Source organism: Panthera pardus, unplaced genomic scaffold (assembly GCF_024362965.1).
Source record: "Panthera pardus isolate Hobbes unplaced genomic scaffold, ASM2436296v1 HiC_scaffold_22, whole genome shotgun sequence".
NCBI classification, from domain to species: domain Eukaryota; kingdom Metazoa; phylum Chordata; class Mammalia; order Carnivora; family Felidae; genus Panthera; species Panthera pardus.
The window spans coordinates 44,975,222-44,992,946 of NW_026526788.1; the positions used below are offsets into that span (position 1 = coordinate 44,975,222).

Below are 17,725 nucleotides of genomic sequence, written 5' to 3' on the forward strand. Positions count from 1 at the left end.
TTACAGTAGAGGAAAAAGAGGTTGAGAACAGAACCCTCGTTTGGTCAAGGTCACACATGTGATGTGTGCCTGTGCCAGGATTCCAGGGTACTGTTCTGGCAACTGGCATCCTCTCTCAATCCCAGATGCACACATTCTCCTGGGAGGCTACCAGTGAACCTGGCCCAGACTCGAAGCCCTAGGGCTGCCTGTGTTTCTCTTCAGCAGACTCAATGGATTTGGGTCCTTGTCTCTCAAGGTGAGTAAGAGCTGAGCCAAGGGAGGGGGAATACAGCTCTGGGGCAAACCCAGCACAGCACAGCCATTCTTGGCAGGGGTTAAAGCCCTGCTCTGAGAGGCTCTTGTGGTGTTGGGGGTTGATGACTTCCCAGCTTTGAGGTGTAGGTGACCAGGCTTCCCAGTCAGGTCCCTCCTTCTATGTGTCCACGCTGATCTATCTTCACAGTGCCCACAGTGAATGGCCAGCAAGGGCATTGAAGGCCTAGGTGGCTGAGGGGAAGGCAGCCTTTTGTAGGGCATTTGTCACTTGGAGACACCAAGGGGTATACTTACTGAATACAGTGATGTTGTTCTTAACATATTTGCAAAGAAGTTGTTTATTATTGGTTAGATCCACGCCAATTATGAAAAATTGTGCATATGTGGTTCTGCAAAGGAAACATCCAAAGATCTTGTGAGGTAGCACTGAGGGCTGCCTTCCCTCTGATTCTTCCCAGTGACTCCTGTGAGAAAGTAAACATGTCGAAACCTAGATGCGGGACTCCCTGGGGCCCGATCTTCACCCAGTCTCACTCTGAGGGTCCATTCTGAGTGAAAAGGGGCCTTGAGTATTCAGGGCCACTCTCCACTCCTGACAGTGGGACAGCATTAAAGGCATTCAGCCTCAGTCTTGCATAGGGGCAATTCCAGCCATAAGTTTCTGACCCTGAAATGCCCAAGTACACACTGAAGGGTGCAGACAGTCCTCTCCATGGGGTCTCCCACATTAATGAGAGAAGACCGAGGACAATGAAGCTGGAGACCCCAGGAGCAGGGCTGGGACTCAGATGAGGCAGACAAAGAGCCCAGGACCCTGCACAGAAGTAAAGATAAGTTAAAGTAAAGATAAAGTAAAGGTAAGTTCTGTCTTAGCTGTGGTTCTGGAAGTCTCACATGATTGCTCTTCCCCTGCCTTTGCCTGAGGCTTCATGGACTACACACAACCCACCCGGGATTCAACAAGCACTTCCTCTTTCAGTGTGGAGACACTAATATGTGAGGTGCAGGTCTAGACCCTAGACCTTCACCAGGCTGCTGAGCCTCCCCTGAAGCAAACATCAGGGGATAGAGAAGACAGCTGGTAGACTGGATCCCTAAGGATTTAGCCAGGATAACATGTGGGTCTTTAACTGCAAGCCCAAGGTCATTAGCCTCCATCACTGACTCCTGTCCCAGACTGGGTCATTCCAATCCTGGAAGCTTGGTTTGCCCTAGCTCAATTTATTTATTTACACAACCTTTATTATAGCACAACCTTGGACCTGGCTGTCCTTATTTCTCCTGCTTCAGGTCTCCCTGCAGCTCCCATTGATCAGGGCAGTGTTTGCAAATTCTCTGCTTTGAAGAAAATAGATTCTGGGCCTGTGGCCCAATACTGGCTGCTGTTGTGGTTTGTTAGGCATTCAAGTGTCTTCCAAAAATGGGTATCAACACTTAAAGCCTTCACATTTTCCCTAATAACCCAGATCACTAGCATTCTTCAACAATGGGAACACCTGGAAATGGTGGGTTCATATTTCTGCATGTCAACCATTGTCTGGGCCCTGTTCACATCAGGGGAGCTCCTCAGGGGCCAGCGCCTGCCTTACTGCACTACACCTCACATGCAATCAACCATCCTTGGCTTGGCCTGACACATGCCTCCTGCTCACGGCACCAGCCTGGCCCCCGAGGGCACTGATGGCAGTGGTCCACCCAGCGGAGGCTTGATGTCTGTAAGTGACACGTCCTCTCCCACACACAGTAACCAACAGTACAATGCTGCTTTGAACTCAGTTGTGCCAGGCTGCCTGCTCAAGGCTCACACTTCATAAGGACCCTTCCCACCATGACACGGGGCTCTGTGATTGGCCAGGAAGGAGCAGTTGGGCTTATCTCCTGTGCACCCTTTCGCCAGCCTGGCTAGGGCCACCCTGAGCAGAGCTTTGGCTCTCAGTCTCAAGGAAGTGTCATCTGCAATTTATATTCCAGGATTTTTTATTGCAAAGAAGCATTTCCTTGCAAGACAGAACTGTAAATTGACAGCCCACACTGTAATTAGATACAGGCAGAGAAGGGAACAGTCAGCTGGCTGCATGTGGACAGATCAGGCTCCAGAGGAGCCAAAAATAGTGAGTAGAGCCTTCCTGCCACAAGCACACAGGCAGAAGGAACCAGAAGTGGGCAAATCTGTGCCAGGCCAAGCCATGTAACACCGGTGTTCATCCAAAATGACACTCCTCACTAACTGAGCGTATACTATGGGCCGATCTACACTTTCCTTAACCTCTAATACCCATGAGCTAGGTATTCCTACCCAAGCTTACAGAGAGGGAACCTGAGGCTAAGAGAGGGCAGGTGGCCTCCTCCAGACCTCTGGCAGGTACAGGGCCAGGATCTGACTTCAAGTACCCATTCCAGGACCCACTTCTGCCCCCTTTGCTCTTGTCTTAGTTCTGAGCAGCTATCATGAGGCTGCTTCAGAGGGATGGCCCCGCAGCGCCTGCACTTCTCGGGAAGAGCACATGCTGTCCATATGCCTGTGACCCCCTTCCCACTGTGCACTCCCTGCAGCCTTCAGGCCCTGCTCAGTCACCACTTCTCCTCCACAGCAGCACCCCCTGTGTCCCCAGGCACTGCTGCTCTCAGAGGGTCTTTCACTCTGGCAAGTGTCGGTACATGGAAGCAGGGTGATGGTGTCAGACTTTCGAGCAAAAGACATGTGGAGTTAAAGGATTTTGCTTTGTCTAGTAGCTTCTCCTTCTGCTCCAACACCCCTCGCCCAATTCCTCCAACAGTAACACACACAGGAGGAGAATGAAGCCAAGGATGGATGAACATTGGCTTGCAGGGAGCTGTGTCTCCTAGGTAGACTCCCACTGTGTACCCGCTCTCAGGTGGCACAGGGACCATCCAGTCCCTGGCAGGGAAACCGATCCTTCTTTATGAGAGCTTTCTTTCTGGAGGAAGAGTTCTACATCAGGCCTCCTGGGCTCCAGAGAGAGGAGCTGGGAAGGCAGGCAGCCCACTGACAAGGTCAGGAGGAAGCCAAGCAGTGAGGAAGGACAACCAACCAACCATGAGACTGACAAGGGCACCGGGTGGAAGTGACCTGTCCTGGGAGGGTTGGGCTCTGGGAACACCATCTGTTGCCCAGCATAGGCTCTTTGGGAGAAATTCGACTCTACTGACCAACGTTTAAGCTGTGTGTCCTCTTAATACCACAATTCTACTTCTGGAATTGATCCGGGGAATCCTGACCCATGCCCACAGAGAGGTGAGCCTCAGGATGTGCACAGCCTGCTGTAGCCACATATTAGGAACCACCACAATATCGACCAGGGGAGACTAATGAAAGAAGTTTCCTCCATCCATGTAATGGAGTATGTGCAGACGGGTGGAAAATGTTATGAACTGCATGATCCCATTAATGTAAAAATACCTTGAAAATCACATTTAGATAGCTATGTCCATCTATACTATCAACTATATATGGTAGTTATCTCTGGGAGGCAGTAGTAGTAGAAAAAGGGGAACTTTATCATCATAGAGGGACAGTAGCTATCCACGTTGGTGAAAATTGTCTTTGCGCTGCATAGTGGGTCCTGCCTTCGCCCTTTGGGTCCTACTGCCCCACAGTCCACTCTACCCTCTGCACACAGTGAGTCTCTTGGCCACCCTGTGGGACCTGTCCACCAGATCTCAGAAGAAAGTCTTCTTCTGCCCTGTGTCCTACTATGTGCCCCCACTGATGTGCCCTGGATATTGGGGTTCTTTGCAGACAGGACACATCAATGATGGCACATATTAGGGCCATCTCTCTGGGCCACCACGTGGAGGAAAAAGAATGACAACGTGCCAGCTACAACCTGCCACAGTGGGTGAAAAAGCCTCGAGTATACCCAGCAAACACACAGGAGGGATAAATCTCCAAATCACCATGTTAAGTGCATCAACAAAACACAGTGTTGATACCACATGGACCCATTAAAGAGAAGTTTTTATACAGCAGCCAATGGATGGACAATCAGAACATTAAGTGCCTTTAGGTTTCAGGAGGAAGTTTTGCCAAACAAGGGTATAGAGTGAATTTTCTAGAAGCAAGTGTAATGGTCTGTGTTTTCATGGGGGTGTAGTCACACATCGGTTGTGCACATTTGTCAGAACTCATCAAATGATACACTTACATTTGTCCTATTTCATAAAAATAACTCTTAACAAATATAGGTCCCTAGTTCAAGATATGCATATGAAGGGTTTGGTAGCAGAGTAGGCTGATACATGTAATTTACCTTAAAATGTGACAAAAATTAATATGAATTGATGGAGAGAGAGAGAGAGCGAGAGAGAGAGAGAGAGAGCGAGAGAGCAAGATACTAGACAGTGGCTTGTCTTATGCCATGTTAGACTCCAAGGGCCAGACCCTGACCTTGGCCAGCAGCCCACCATTAAGGAAGGAAAAGCCCTTACACCTGCACATGGGTGTGGAGTGGCTACCAGCTGCCCAGACACTAGGGGTGGGTTAGAGAAGCATCCTCTGGTTACCTATTCAGAATTACCTGGTTTCTGTCATATTCATCGAATGCCACAAAGTAAACTAGGGACTGCTTTCTCATAGCTTTTCTAACCTAAGAGAAATAAGGCTTTCAGTACAAAATACCCAAATATATGCAACAAAATACTGGTAATGATTGGCGGGACTCACTTGGATCTTAGTCTTCTGAAGTGATGTTGTTGATAGTGGTGTGGTGGTCGTAGCGATAATCAGCCTAGGCATGGGGCTGCAGAGGAGGCAGAGAGTGGTCTGGTCAGTAAAGGCACCCAAGTGACACTCTGCAGGCTTCTGGGTCCACAGCACTTCTCCTCACACCTCATCCTCCAGAGGACAGGCACCCGACCCGAGCACCCACTATCAGAAGGGCCTAGAGGACTAGAAGCCCAGTCCTGGAGGGAGGAGGGGCCTTAGACAGGAACCACGTTATAGATGGCACTGAGCCCTGCTCCTACTACTGAACTGTCCTTCCTGAACGGCCCTTCCTACTGAACTGTCACTACGACCAGACGCACAATCTTTGCCCTGAAAGGCAACTCTATTGACTTCACTGGACAAGCGTCAGCGTTTTAGATGAGCAAAGGGAGTGACAGCCAGATTCGATTGTACAAGGTGTCCTGCAGCTCGGTGGAAGGTGGGGCTCTGGCTCAGGCAAGCACGTACAGAAAGACCTGCTGTATCCGTAGGCCCAGGGATCCAGAAGGTGAGGTCAGAGGCTCTCGGGCTGAGGATGCCGTGCCCAGCTCAGCGCCTTTCCCCACCAGGCCCATGCTTCTTTCCTGGCAAGGTCTGGGGCCCTAACCTAGATGAACATGATTCCGGGCAGAGCACAGCCATTTCCAGTGTTGGAGGCACAGTCACAGGACGACATCAACCAAAGGGAAGGAACCACAGGGAAAAGGCACCAGGGCCAGAGATGTGATGGAGACAAAGTGTGGGCAAGGGGGAAATCCAGCTCTTTTTTTCTGAAAACAGAATCCTGTCTGCTCCTGGTTCCCTTGGCTTTTCTTGTTCTGGCAGTCCAAGTGTTGGTCAAGCACCTCACAGTTACCAAGAGCCTAGATGGTACACACATGATCCCATGTGGTTCTGAGACTCATCACTGGGGGTGGTTTTCATCCTCACTGCACAGAGGAGGAACCTGTGGCACAGAGAAGCCAAGCACTATGCTCCAAGAGTCAGCGGTAGGAAGGGGCTGAGGAGGGTCTGCACCTTGCTGAGGCCCAGGCCTGGCTCTGTCCCCACACCTGCCCGTAATGAAGTCACCAGGAAGCTTACCTTTGTGCCACTGCTTATTAATCTGCTCATTTGACTGCTAGGAAATGAAGGAGTGTTGGCGGGGCCAGTGGGAGGACCCAGGATACTCTAAGAACTCCAGAAAGCAGAGATCCTCAGAGCTCTAGATTCGGTACCTCCATAAATGCATACTTTATGTTTGTCTCTCCTGAAGGCTCTAGATTCTTAAGGTCTTTAAGAATGTTTCCTACTTTCCCCCTTAAAAAAATTAGAAAAGAGTTTGAGGTATAATTTGGGGTTGAATTTACAAGCAGCCCAAGCCGTCCTGGAGCCACTGTGCACTGTGCAGACTTGCCTAGTCAGGACAGGGCACCAGTCAAGTAGCCTGGTCGTGACCTTATGCTCTGTGTCCTTGATATGGACAGGTCTTGCTCAGGCCTTCTCTGTCCCCCATCTGGTGAGTATGGCGTGGGGGGAGGCTGCTTTGTTACTCCCATGGGTATGGCCTGGCTTTCTCTGCACTCACCACTGTCTCAGGCACACTACCTGGGGGACCCTCAAGAGCCCTGCCTTGATCATCCATGGTGAATGTGGGGCACACCCATGGATGTGCCACTGTGAATCTGTACTCGCAGTGTAACTGGCAGGGCTGCTAGCACCTACCGGGTCCCTTGGGAAGGCACACTCTTCCTTCAGCAGGTAAGGCTGAGTTTGGAAAAGGTCATCCTGCTGATAGCTCTGCTCTGTCCCATCCTCCCCGTCACAGAATCCTGAGATTGACTTGCACCTGCCCCAAGCCTCTTCCCCTTCTGTATTGGCACCAAAGGAAGGAGAAAGCTCCTTAATGAGAGAACTAGGGCTCCTGGATTCACATACTCCTGAAGGAAAAGGCCAAAAGCTGGGGAAGTGCCTTGAGGGCTACCCATGGAGGGGCAGTGCTCCCTTGTATGCCAAGGATATGTGGCCAGGTGGCTGCTGTTAAGGGGGATTTCACGGGTGGGACTGGGGCCCTAGATTCAGGCTAATCCCATGTGACAGGCCGAGTTAGCACAGCAAGGCTAGGAGAACTGGGACCCTGAGAGGGGTTCTCACTGTGGAGAGTGGAGGTGTTTCTGTGGGGTGAGACCTGAGAGCCTTGATTAGAGCTGGGATCAGCCTGGGATTGGCTTTCCTAAACATGCCCCACTGCCTAGGATTTGAGGAGGCCTGTGGTGGGGTTCCTGGGAGGGACCTCATGCAGAGAGAATCCAGGAGGGGACACCAGTGCCTAATACAGGTGTGATCTAGCCCTGCCAAGCCCAGGAGGTGAGGCCTGGCACCCATGGCCAGTGGAGGCCAAATCAGGTGCTGCTCCACTCAGCAGAAGCCCTCTCCCTCCCTCACCACATACCAGAAGATTTTCTTCCACCCCTTCTCAGTGTCTGGCCCAGGAGCCCCCAGGCTTTTTCTTGCCCAAGCAGGCTCTCCCCAGGGAGTGTTGCCCCTCTAACCCTGCTCCCAGCTATGTCCACGGAGGGGACACCAGCTCCTTGTCCCCTAGCAGTCCTTCTTACTCTTTAACACCTGTCTCAACCCCTTGGATCCCCTCCATCTCTTTCCTGTCGTCACCCTCCTCCCCATCAACCCTGGGGGCTTCCTAGCCTCTGGGCCCGTGGCTTTTCTAGTACCCAGAACAAGCCCCCTTTCAACTCTGTCTCCTCAGCCTACTCTCTCTTAGCAGAAAGGGCTCAGAAAGCATTAAGCAGGGTCCCATCCCTGCTCCCACATTCTCTGCAGACCCTCAAGAGTCACACCTATATCAGGCTCTAGTGTCCCCTCCTGGATTCTCTCTGCATGAGGTCCTTCCCAGGCTCTCTGCCACAGCCTCCTCAACTCCTAGGCAGTGGGGCATGTTTAGGAAGGCCAATCCCAGACTGAGCCCAGTTCCAGTCAAGGTCCTATGGGGGTTGGGAGCTGGCAGCTTTAGGGCCCTGATCTGAGTGTGAGCTGTCTTCCCAGCTGCACATCTTGCCCCCTTACCCTTATTTCACCTCATTTCCACTCCCCTAGGCCTCGCTCCCACTCCTGAACCCTGGCTTGGGGGAGATGTTACTTTGTTCACTCTCCAGAGACGACCATGGAGACCCTACCTGGGCCCTCCCACAGCTTCTCACATCTGGGCTCTGAGTCCCCTACCACGGAGGAGGCAGAGGTCTTACCCTCCCCAGCGGGCAGCAACTTCTCCAGAGCCCCCCTGCCCAGCAGCCCTGTATCTCTCTGCCACCTGCCAGCGTCTCTCCCAATGGACTTGCTTCCTTCCACTTTGAACCTATTCAGGTCTCTCTGTTCTAAATGCAAAACCCCACCTATGCACAAATTTATGCCTCCCCTAGTGCTTGGGACAGCCAGCCCTTTCTCCCTGCTTGTCCTGGAGTCAGGCAGGAGAGTGCCACCTCCATGCATTGACATCACCACTCTGCTATTCCTGGCTTCTCTCCATGGTCCTGAATGGTGGCTCTGTGCCACAAATACAGGGGCCCATTCAGTTCTAAGGGTGCTCAACTTCTCTTTGGTCCTTCACTGTCTCTAAATTGGGTTCCAGTCATTTGTGTCCATGAGAATCAACCTCTCAACTACTCAGAAGCTCAATTATTTCCTATTTCCAGGTTTTTGGGCAAACTGTTTGCCCCACCATGTTTCACTTCAAGCACCTTATCCTAGCTTTGTGTTCAGGACCCCACTCATGGGCTCCCCTGCCTCAGGCACACCAAAGGGCAAAGATATGTTTCCTTGTGATGAATCAACACTTCAATGCTGCCTATCACTCCTCACCAATGGCCCAGGGCAGAGAGTGACACACAACAGGTGCCCAACATTGGCCAGTGTTCATAAATAAGCTGCACATCTGACTTATCCCATTCTGGAAGTCCTCACAGCTGGTCTCTTCTAAAGACAGGGAAAAGCATAGGCAGAAGGATTCAGGACACATGAGGTCTGGCACCCATGGCCAGTGGAGACCAAACTGGGTGCTGCCCAGCCCAGCAGTAGCACCCTTAGAGGCCTTAGAGGGGTGAGGGTGGTCTAGAAGTACATGGTTGGCCATTGTCAGAGCAGCCAAGGATCAGAGGAATCAGGAGAGTTGGAGCTTGGGGTCACGGTGCACAATGAGGGAATGCCAGCCCAGCCCATGTTGCACATCAGTGGGTGCCCACTGTGTCTCAGGGAACCTCTTAGCTCCTTGGCTTTTTCTGGGGTCTTGCCCACTAGGACTGCCTTAGGGTCAATGTGACACTTACCTGTCTTTGTTGAGTCGTAAATGGGTGAAGCCATATAAGGCATAGGTGATTATGGAGATCCGCAGGTTTATGCTGGGGAGAAGCACATGCTTATGAGAAGTCATTAATGCAGTCTCAAAATGAAGCCAGAGACCAGGCCACACTGCTGGGGACACAGCTCCCACCTCAACTTTTCTATTTTTGGACCCACTTTTCAACCCCCAGAACTTCCTGTAACTTCAGTAAAGAATTCTGAGGACTGTGGCCTGGGCAGATTTCCTGGAAGAGTGTGCCAGAATGGCATCCTGATCCATCCTTATACTTACAGCATTCCAACACACACACACACACACACACACGATCATGAGTACAGTGCATCACAAAGAGATAGACACCTTCTCACTTCTGAATGAGGACCTCCCAAATGGCCTCTTCTCTTCTGCAACCTATTTTGGACCTTCCTCCCCCCCTTCCCTCCTTCTAACTCCTCCTCTACCTCCCTTTCTCCTCAAAAAGTTATTCTCCCTTTTGGTAGCCATTCATATATATCCCTCCCTTTCTTCCCCTTGGTTACTGTTTTCTGGTCTGCTGACTCTCATTATCTTTTATCTAAACTATTTTGGTTCTTTTACAACTCATTTTACCACTACTATCCGACTTTTCTTCTTGGAGCACAACTTTGATATTATCACACCCCTGAACAAGAATCATCTGTGGCTTCCTATAGCTCACAGCAGGAAATTCAAGCCCAATGGCCTGGCTTGAGTGACTATGTTTTGGCTCCAAGCCGACCCATCTGGCTTAATCTCCCAACCTCTCCCTGAGTTAACTCTATTCTGTACCCAAACAGACTACTCAGTCCATAAGAAGTCTTCTTGTTCCTGTTACCCTGTCTTTTCCATACTTCAAGAAATAGATCAAATTTCCACACCCCCTGGGAAGACATTCTTGATTTTTTTCTGTGAATTCTTAATTTTTCCTTAAGGTTGCCATGTAAGTCCTGTGCTTTTTCTTTTGACCCCTGATACCTTTTAACCAGGTGCTTAATTACTGTGTTACTGGTTTGTCTGTTTCCTAACCTGTTAGGTCCTCAAGGGCAGCCTGTGTCCCCAGCAGTGTGGCCTGAATCTCAGGCAGAAGCCAGTTAAAGCTGTCACGACCTAATGGAATGACTCTAGTCTGTCCTTTTTTCCTGTGTCACAGCACTGCCCTGGGCTCTGTGCTCCTGACCTAAGGGACACTCATGCCCACTAAGCTAAAGAGCTGTGTACTCTGCCTGGCAGAGGAAAACACACACCTACTTTGTGAACCTCTTCACCACTTCCTCCACAAATTTGTGAATGTCCTTCCAGGACTTCTTTGTACTTCCTGACCTGAAAAACCAAGAAGACATTGAACAGAGGGATTGCATGCCTCCACTGGGTGGGCAGTGTTTCTACCTCCCATAGTCCCTTGAGCACTCCCTCCACAGCCCACATAGCTGATGTCTGCTACACCCCGTCAGTGGCCTTCGTGGGTCACCTTGGTGGTGATTCTCATCAGTGTAAGTGGTGGGGAGGATGTCCATGTAGACCTGTGCTTGAATATGGGGGACTTCTGGTGCAAACTTGGATGGGTGGTCATGAAAATGGCTTTGTTAGACAAGAAGGAAGGAGGATGGAAGAGCCCCCAGTGATTCTGATATGTTGTTCTTTTGGCTCCCCCACTTACCAACACATCAGTAGGAGCCCTGGCCTCAGCCAGGAAGGATGTGATACTCAGAATATTTTATTTCCCTCTTTCCTGTCAGCCTACAAAGCTGAACCACTCTGGACACAGTATGCTTTTTCCAGCCTCACTGCCATGGAAGGTGTTGGAACAGGCCCAGGACAGTGCTGTTCTAGTGTCATCATGATCCAACCATCAGGGAAAGCCACAGGTACCTCCTATCCCTACTTTCAGTTTCTTACTCCCATTGGCTCCCACTTTACTCCCTGGATGGAGAGTAGGAGTATAAAGAATGTTTGTGTCATGATGACCCCTCTGCCTAGGTGGGAAGTACTTAACTGTGCCCTAGGTGCCAAGGGTTCAAAAAGTCTTTGCAATGCTACATCTCTCTATGTCTGTACAATTACAAATTGTGGAGGCTTATTAAATGTTTTGGTCAGGGTTCTGTAGATGGTGAGAGCAAAACATACTGATGCCAATACCCAGACTCTTTCCTTGGATCTGTGATGTTTTGTGTCTTTCCCATATCATAGGAGTCAGAGAAACCCACAAGGAGGCTCTTCCTTTCGCCTCCAATTATCCCTATATTCATTAACATCCTGAATGTCATGTTTACATGTGTGATTCCCACACATCCAAAAGCATCCTTATCCTCTCTGCCATTCCTTCTGCCTCCTCTAAGATGCTTATAAAACTGTTGATAGATGGTGAGGGAACTAAGAATAGATGATTCTAACCATGTCAGGATGATCATCATGAAGCACATATATATGAAGCACTTTACATGCATGCTTTCCAATTCCAGAACAACTCTGTGATGTCAAAATTATTCCCACTTTACAGATGAGAAAACTGAGGTTCTCATAGGTCAAAGAATTTGGCACAATAGATATGAACTCAGATATAGCTGTAAAAGCCTTATTCTTGCCATTGGACTTGGGAGACTGGGGTGACACTGCTGTGCCAATAATTGCTGGGAGCATAGCAGTGGACTCCAACAACTTACCCATAATATAGACTTTCTCATGGAAGCTCCATGCTAAAGTACAAGGAAGGCAATTCCTTTTCTAAGTAATTATAACTCTTCCCACTTTTCTTCTCATTATTACTCTCCCCTGTTTTTCCCAAGAATGAGGAAGATCTTCCAAAGAAGATTCACAGGATGAGTCTTCAACCCATCTACCAGCCCTGGGAAAGTTTGTGGTGGTTTTGAAGGAAGGTCTAGCATCTAGAACATGGAAGAATGTGAGTGCTCTTATGCAGTGGGAAAAACCACAAGGATATAAGTGCCTAGGAGAGAGGCAGTATGGAACAGAGCAACCACATAGAGTTCCAGCACACAGAGCTCCAATCATATTTTAGCACCCCATACCGAAATGAGAATGGAGAGATGGGGATCACCAGACATTTGGGGGCATCTCTACTGTTGAAGCTTGAGTCCAAAATATCTTAGTGATGTAACTACTCTGGGTGAATGGAAAGGGTGGGCAAGGTCCATGTAGGAGAGCCTACATGAACTATAAGAAAACTAAATTCTCTTCATTCCTAGGCAGAAGTCAATAGAGAATGAGTAAACATCAAACAACAAGAAACAGTATCAGTACTAGCATGTTCTTAGAAACAAAGTTATAATACCAGAAAAAATACCAGAAAAAATCTGGAAGATTTGTAAGTGCCTGTCCCTGGGGAATGAGATGAGAGGAAATGAGAAGTGGTACAGGAGCCCCAAGTTCTTTATTGTCAAGTTTGTAATGTGTTTAAATTTAAATTTATGGTCAAGCATTTCTTCCTAAATGTAAAAAAAGGAATTAGAGGGGTGCCTGGTGCCTTGGTTGAGTGTCCAGCTTCAGCTCAGGTCATGATCTCGCAGTTCGTGAGTTCGAGACTTGTGTTGGGTTCTGTGCTGACAGCTCAGAGCCTGGAGCCTGCTTAGAATTCCATGTCTCCCTCTCTCTCTGTCCCTCCCCTACTCACTCTCTGTTTCTGTCTCTCTCAAAAATAAACATTAAAAAAAAGACGATTTCTGCATTAGCTTTGTAGGAGCTTCAGAAAACAATGAAAAGTTTATCACAGTAAAGCAAATGTGCAATCCAGAAACAGCCATCTTCAAAAATAGAGAGGTTAAGATGGTGGTGAATTAGGGGGACCCTGGGCTTTCCTTGTCCCTCAAACACAGCTGTATTGAGGTCAGATCACTCGGAACACCTAGGAAATCAATCTGTGGACTGGCAGGAGGACATCCATGGTTGGAAGGAGACAATGAGGCAGGTGTGAGGTGCATGGAAGTGAACTGGGGGAGAGAAAATTGTGGTGCTGTGGAGGGGAGGGAACACTTTCTGCAGGGAGACAAAAGGAAGAGAAAGGGAGAGGGGTTGAGAAAGTGCAGCATCAGGTATGCAGAAGAGGAAAACATCTCCCAACCACGGACTGGGGAAGGAGAAGTACCGAGTGTTGCACGTTTTTGCAAACAGCATGTGGAGCTCAAACTCTGAGGTTTTGGAAGTGTTTGACTTTCCCCAGAGTGGAGCTGTGGTATGCACTCCTGGGGATAAGGAAGGAGCTGGCCTCAGAGTGCATAGCATGGTATAGGGATTGTCAGGGCACATTGGGAGAGAATAGTCCCCTTCCTGGAGTACTTTTGGAAGAGCGAATATTGCCTCTCCAAAGACAAAAGACCCTATAGGTGCCAGCAAAAGGTCTTCCATCAGCAGGGGACAAAGGTGTGCCCAGAGGGAATATAACCTTTGCTACTTTTAGTGGTGTTACACCATAGGTTCTGCACACTGTGCAGACTTGAGATTGTTTTTCTAGAATAAAGGACATCAGACAAAGTGTAGAGAGGCTCCATTCTGGAGGAGGGGGCAGGTATACGTGGTGCCGGGTCCTGTAAGATTTTCAGTTTTGAATCCCAGGCACATGCCAAAGAAAAAATGCAGGAGAGCTGTGTCGCAGGGCAAACCACAGTGTCCTCACTGCACCCTCACTATTCTGTGAAGGCTGCCTGAACAGCAGGGCTCTGAGATCCCCTGTCTGGGGATGAGATATTGGGGTGGCACCATATTCCTCATATTCCTTCTTATGCCAAGCACTGTCCCCCTTTGCCTGGGAACTGATTATTTACTGGGGCAAGACTGACTCTGAACGAATGGAATGGGCCTCTCCTCCAGGAGACCAGCACAGCCAGGTCCCTGCCCACACCAAGCGTACTGAAAATCAAGTGCTTCAAAATGACACCTGCAATTCTGGTGGAAATAGAACCAGGCCTACTTTTTTTTCTTTCTTTTTTTTTTTTTCTTTTGAAATCAGGCTCAAAGTTTTTTGTTTCTTTGTTTTCATTTCCTTCTCTCTCTCTCTCTCTCTCTCTCTTTCTGATCAGAATTCTTCTGTTATTTTCTTTTTCTTTCTTTTTCTTTGGGATCAGGCTTATAGTTTTTTGATTGTCCGTTTTTTTTTCATTCCTTTTCATTTTCTCTTTTTTGGAATCATGATTTTCCCCCTTTTTTCCAGGTTTATTTTAACAAACTAATCTAAGCATATCTAGACAAAGGTCCAGACACTCCACCACTGCAAGCAAGGAGGAGATCTGCAGAGGACTGACTAGTGGAAAGAGCAGCCAAAATGCAATAGCAGAGTGCACACAGCCTATACCAGAAACACTTCCTGAAGTGTCAGGCTCTGAACAGTGTGTGACCCCTTTTTAATAGAGCAGTACTCTCGGGTACAGGAAACATAACAAGCTTTCAAAACATGCAAAAGACAGAAACTTAGCCAAAATGACAAGATGGAAGTATTTTCCCCAAAAGAAAGGTCAAGAAGAAATCACAGCCAGGGATTTGCTCAAAACAGATATAACAAATATATCTGAGTAAGAAGTTTGAACAACAGTCATAAGACTACTAACTGGGCTTGAAAAAGCATAGAAGACACCAGAGAAACCCTTGCTATAGAGATCAAAGACCTAAGAACTAGTCAGGATGAAATAAAAAAGGCTATAACTGAGATGCAAAACCAACTGGATATAGTCAAAACGAGGACTGAAGAAGCAGAGGAGAGAATAGGTGATATAGAAGATAAAATTATGGAAAATAATAAAGCTGAAAGGAAGAGGGAAAGAAAACTATTAGATCATGAGAGGAGACTTAGGGAATTTAGTGATTCCATAAAATGAAACAACATTCATATCATAGGAGTCCCAGAAGAAGAGAAGCAGGAAAAAAGGGCAGAAGGTTTATTTGAACAAACTTTGGCTGAGAACTTCCCTAATCTGGGGAAGGAAACAGGCATCAAAGATCAAGAGGCACAGGGAACTCCCATTAAAATGAATAAGAACAGATAAACACCATGACATTTCAAATTTAAACTTGCAAACTACAAAGATAAAGAGAGATTTTTTTTAAAAAAGCTTTTATTTATCTATTTTGAAAGAGAGAGAGAGTAGGGTAGGGGCAGAGAGAGAGGGAGGGGAGAATCCCAAGCAGGCTCCATGCTGTCAGTGCAGAACCCAAAGCAGGGCTTGAATTCACAAACCATGAGATCATGACCTGAGCTGAAATCAAGAGTCAGATGCTTAACCAGCTGAATCGCCCAAGTGCCCCAAGAGAGAATTCTGAAAGCAGCTAGGACACATGACCTTAACCCACAAAGGTAGTCACATAAGGTTAGCAGCAGACCTGTCCACTAAAACTTGGCTGGCCAGAAGGGAGTGGCAGGAAATATTCAATGTGTTGAATTGGAAAAATACACAGCCAAGAATTCTTTATCCAGCAAGTCTGTCATGCAGAATAGAAGGAAAGATAAAGCATTTCCCAAACAAAAACTGAAGGAGTTTGTGACCACTAAACCAACCCTGCAAGAAATTTTAAGGGGGACTCTTTGAGTGGAGACAAACAAACAAAAGAACCCAAAGTGACAAAGACTAGAAAGGACCAAAGAACATCACCAGAAACACCAACTCTACAGGTAACACAATGGCACTAAATTCATATCTTTCAATAATCATTCTAAATGTAAATGGACTAAATGCTCCAATCAAAACATAGGATATCATCAGGGAAATACAAGTCAAAACCACACTGAGATAACACCTCACACTGGTAAGAGTGGCTAAAATTAAGAACTCAGGAAACAACAGATACTGGCTTGGATGTGGAGAAATGGGAACCCTCTTGCACTGTTTGTTGGTGGGAACGCAACCTGGTGCAGCTGCTCTAGACAACAGTGTGGAGGTCCCTCAAAACATTAAAAATAGAACTGCCCTATGATCCAGAAATAGAACTACTAGGAATTTATTCAAAGGATACAGGGGTGCTGATGCATAGGGGCACATGTACCCCAATGTTTATAGCAGTGCTTTCAACAATAGCCAAATTATGGAAAGAGCCTAAATGTCCATCAACTGATAAATGGATAAAGAAGATATGGTTTATATATACAATGGAATACTACTTGGAAATGAGAAAGGATGAAATCATGCCATTTGCAGCAACATGGATGGAATTGGAAGGTATTATGCTAAGTGAAATAAGTCAGTCAGAGAAAGACAGATATCATATATTTTCACTCATATGTGGATCTTGAGAAACTTAACAGAACACCATGGGGGAAGGGAAGGGGGAAAATATAGTTACAAACAGAGAGGGAGGGATGCAAACCATAAGAGACTCAAATATAGAGAACAAACTGAGGGTTGATGGGGCGGGGAGAGGGGAAAATGGGTGATGGGCATTGAGGAGTGCACCTGTTGGGATGAGCACTGGGTGTTGTATGTAAGTGATGAACCATGAGAATCTACCCCCAAAACCAAGAGCACACTTTATACGCTGTATGTTAGCCAATTTGACAATAAATTCTATTAAAAAGTAGGGTATCGGAATGGATAAAAAACAAGATCCATCTACGTGCTACCTAAAAGAAACTCATTTTAGACCTACCTAAAGAAACCTTCAGATTGAAAGTGAGGGGATGGAGAACCATCTATCATGCTAATGGACATCAAAAGAAAGCCAGAGTAGCCATACTTATATCAGACAAACTAGATTTTAAAATAAAGACTGTAACAAGAGATGAGGAAGGGCATTATATCATAATTAGGGGGTCTATCCATCAGGAAGATCTAACATTTTTAAACATTTATGCTTCCAACTTGAAAGACCCAAATATATAAATGAATTAAAAACAAACATAAAGAAATTCATCAATAATAATACAATAATAGTAGGGGACTTTAATAACCCAGTTATAGCAATGGACAGATCATCTATGGACCAGATAAACTTAACAAATATATTCAGAACATTTCATCCTAAAGCAGGAAAACACATTCTTCTCATAAAGAATGCACATGGAACATTCTCCAGAATAGATCACTACTGGGTCATAAATCATCCCTCAAGAGGCACAAAAAGATCGAGATCATACTATGCATATTTTCAGATCACAATGCTATGAAACTTGAAGAAAAAATTTGGAAAGCTCTCAAATACATGGAGGTTAAAGAATATCCTATTAAAGAATGAAGGGTTAACCAGAAAATTAAAAATTAACTTAAAATACATGGAAGAAAATGAAAATGAAAACCTGATAGTCCAAACCATTTGGATTGCAGGAAAGGAAGTCCTAAAAGGAAACTACATTGCAATTTAGGCCTATCTCAAGAAGCAATACAGGTACCAAATACACAATTTACCTTATGCCTAAAGGAGCTAGAAAAGGAACAGCAAATAAAGTCAAAAGCCAGCCA

At 47.1% G+C, this 17,725-nt stretch overlaps 1 long non-coding RNA gene across 1 annotated transcript in view; it reads right to left on the reverse strand.

Annotated features, from left to right (window-relative positions):
* LOC128779016 (uncharacterized) overlaps window positions 1–17,725 on the reverse strand; it is a 58,396-nt gene that overhangs the window by 4,973 nt on the left and 35,698 nt on the right. The window contains exons 2-5 of the long non-coding RNA XR_008424855.1: window positions 10,577–10,652; window positions 9,301–9,372; window positions 4,943–6,283; window positions 4,797–4,865 (exon numbers count right to left, since the gene is read on the reverse strand). This is a non-coding gene — a long non-coding RNA (uncharacterized LOC128779016). The remainder of the gene's footprint in view (window positions 1–4,796; window positions 4,866–4,942; window positions 6,284–9,300; window positions 9,373–10,576; window positions 10,653–17,725) is intronic.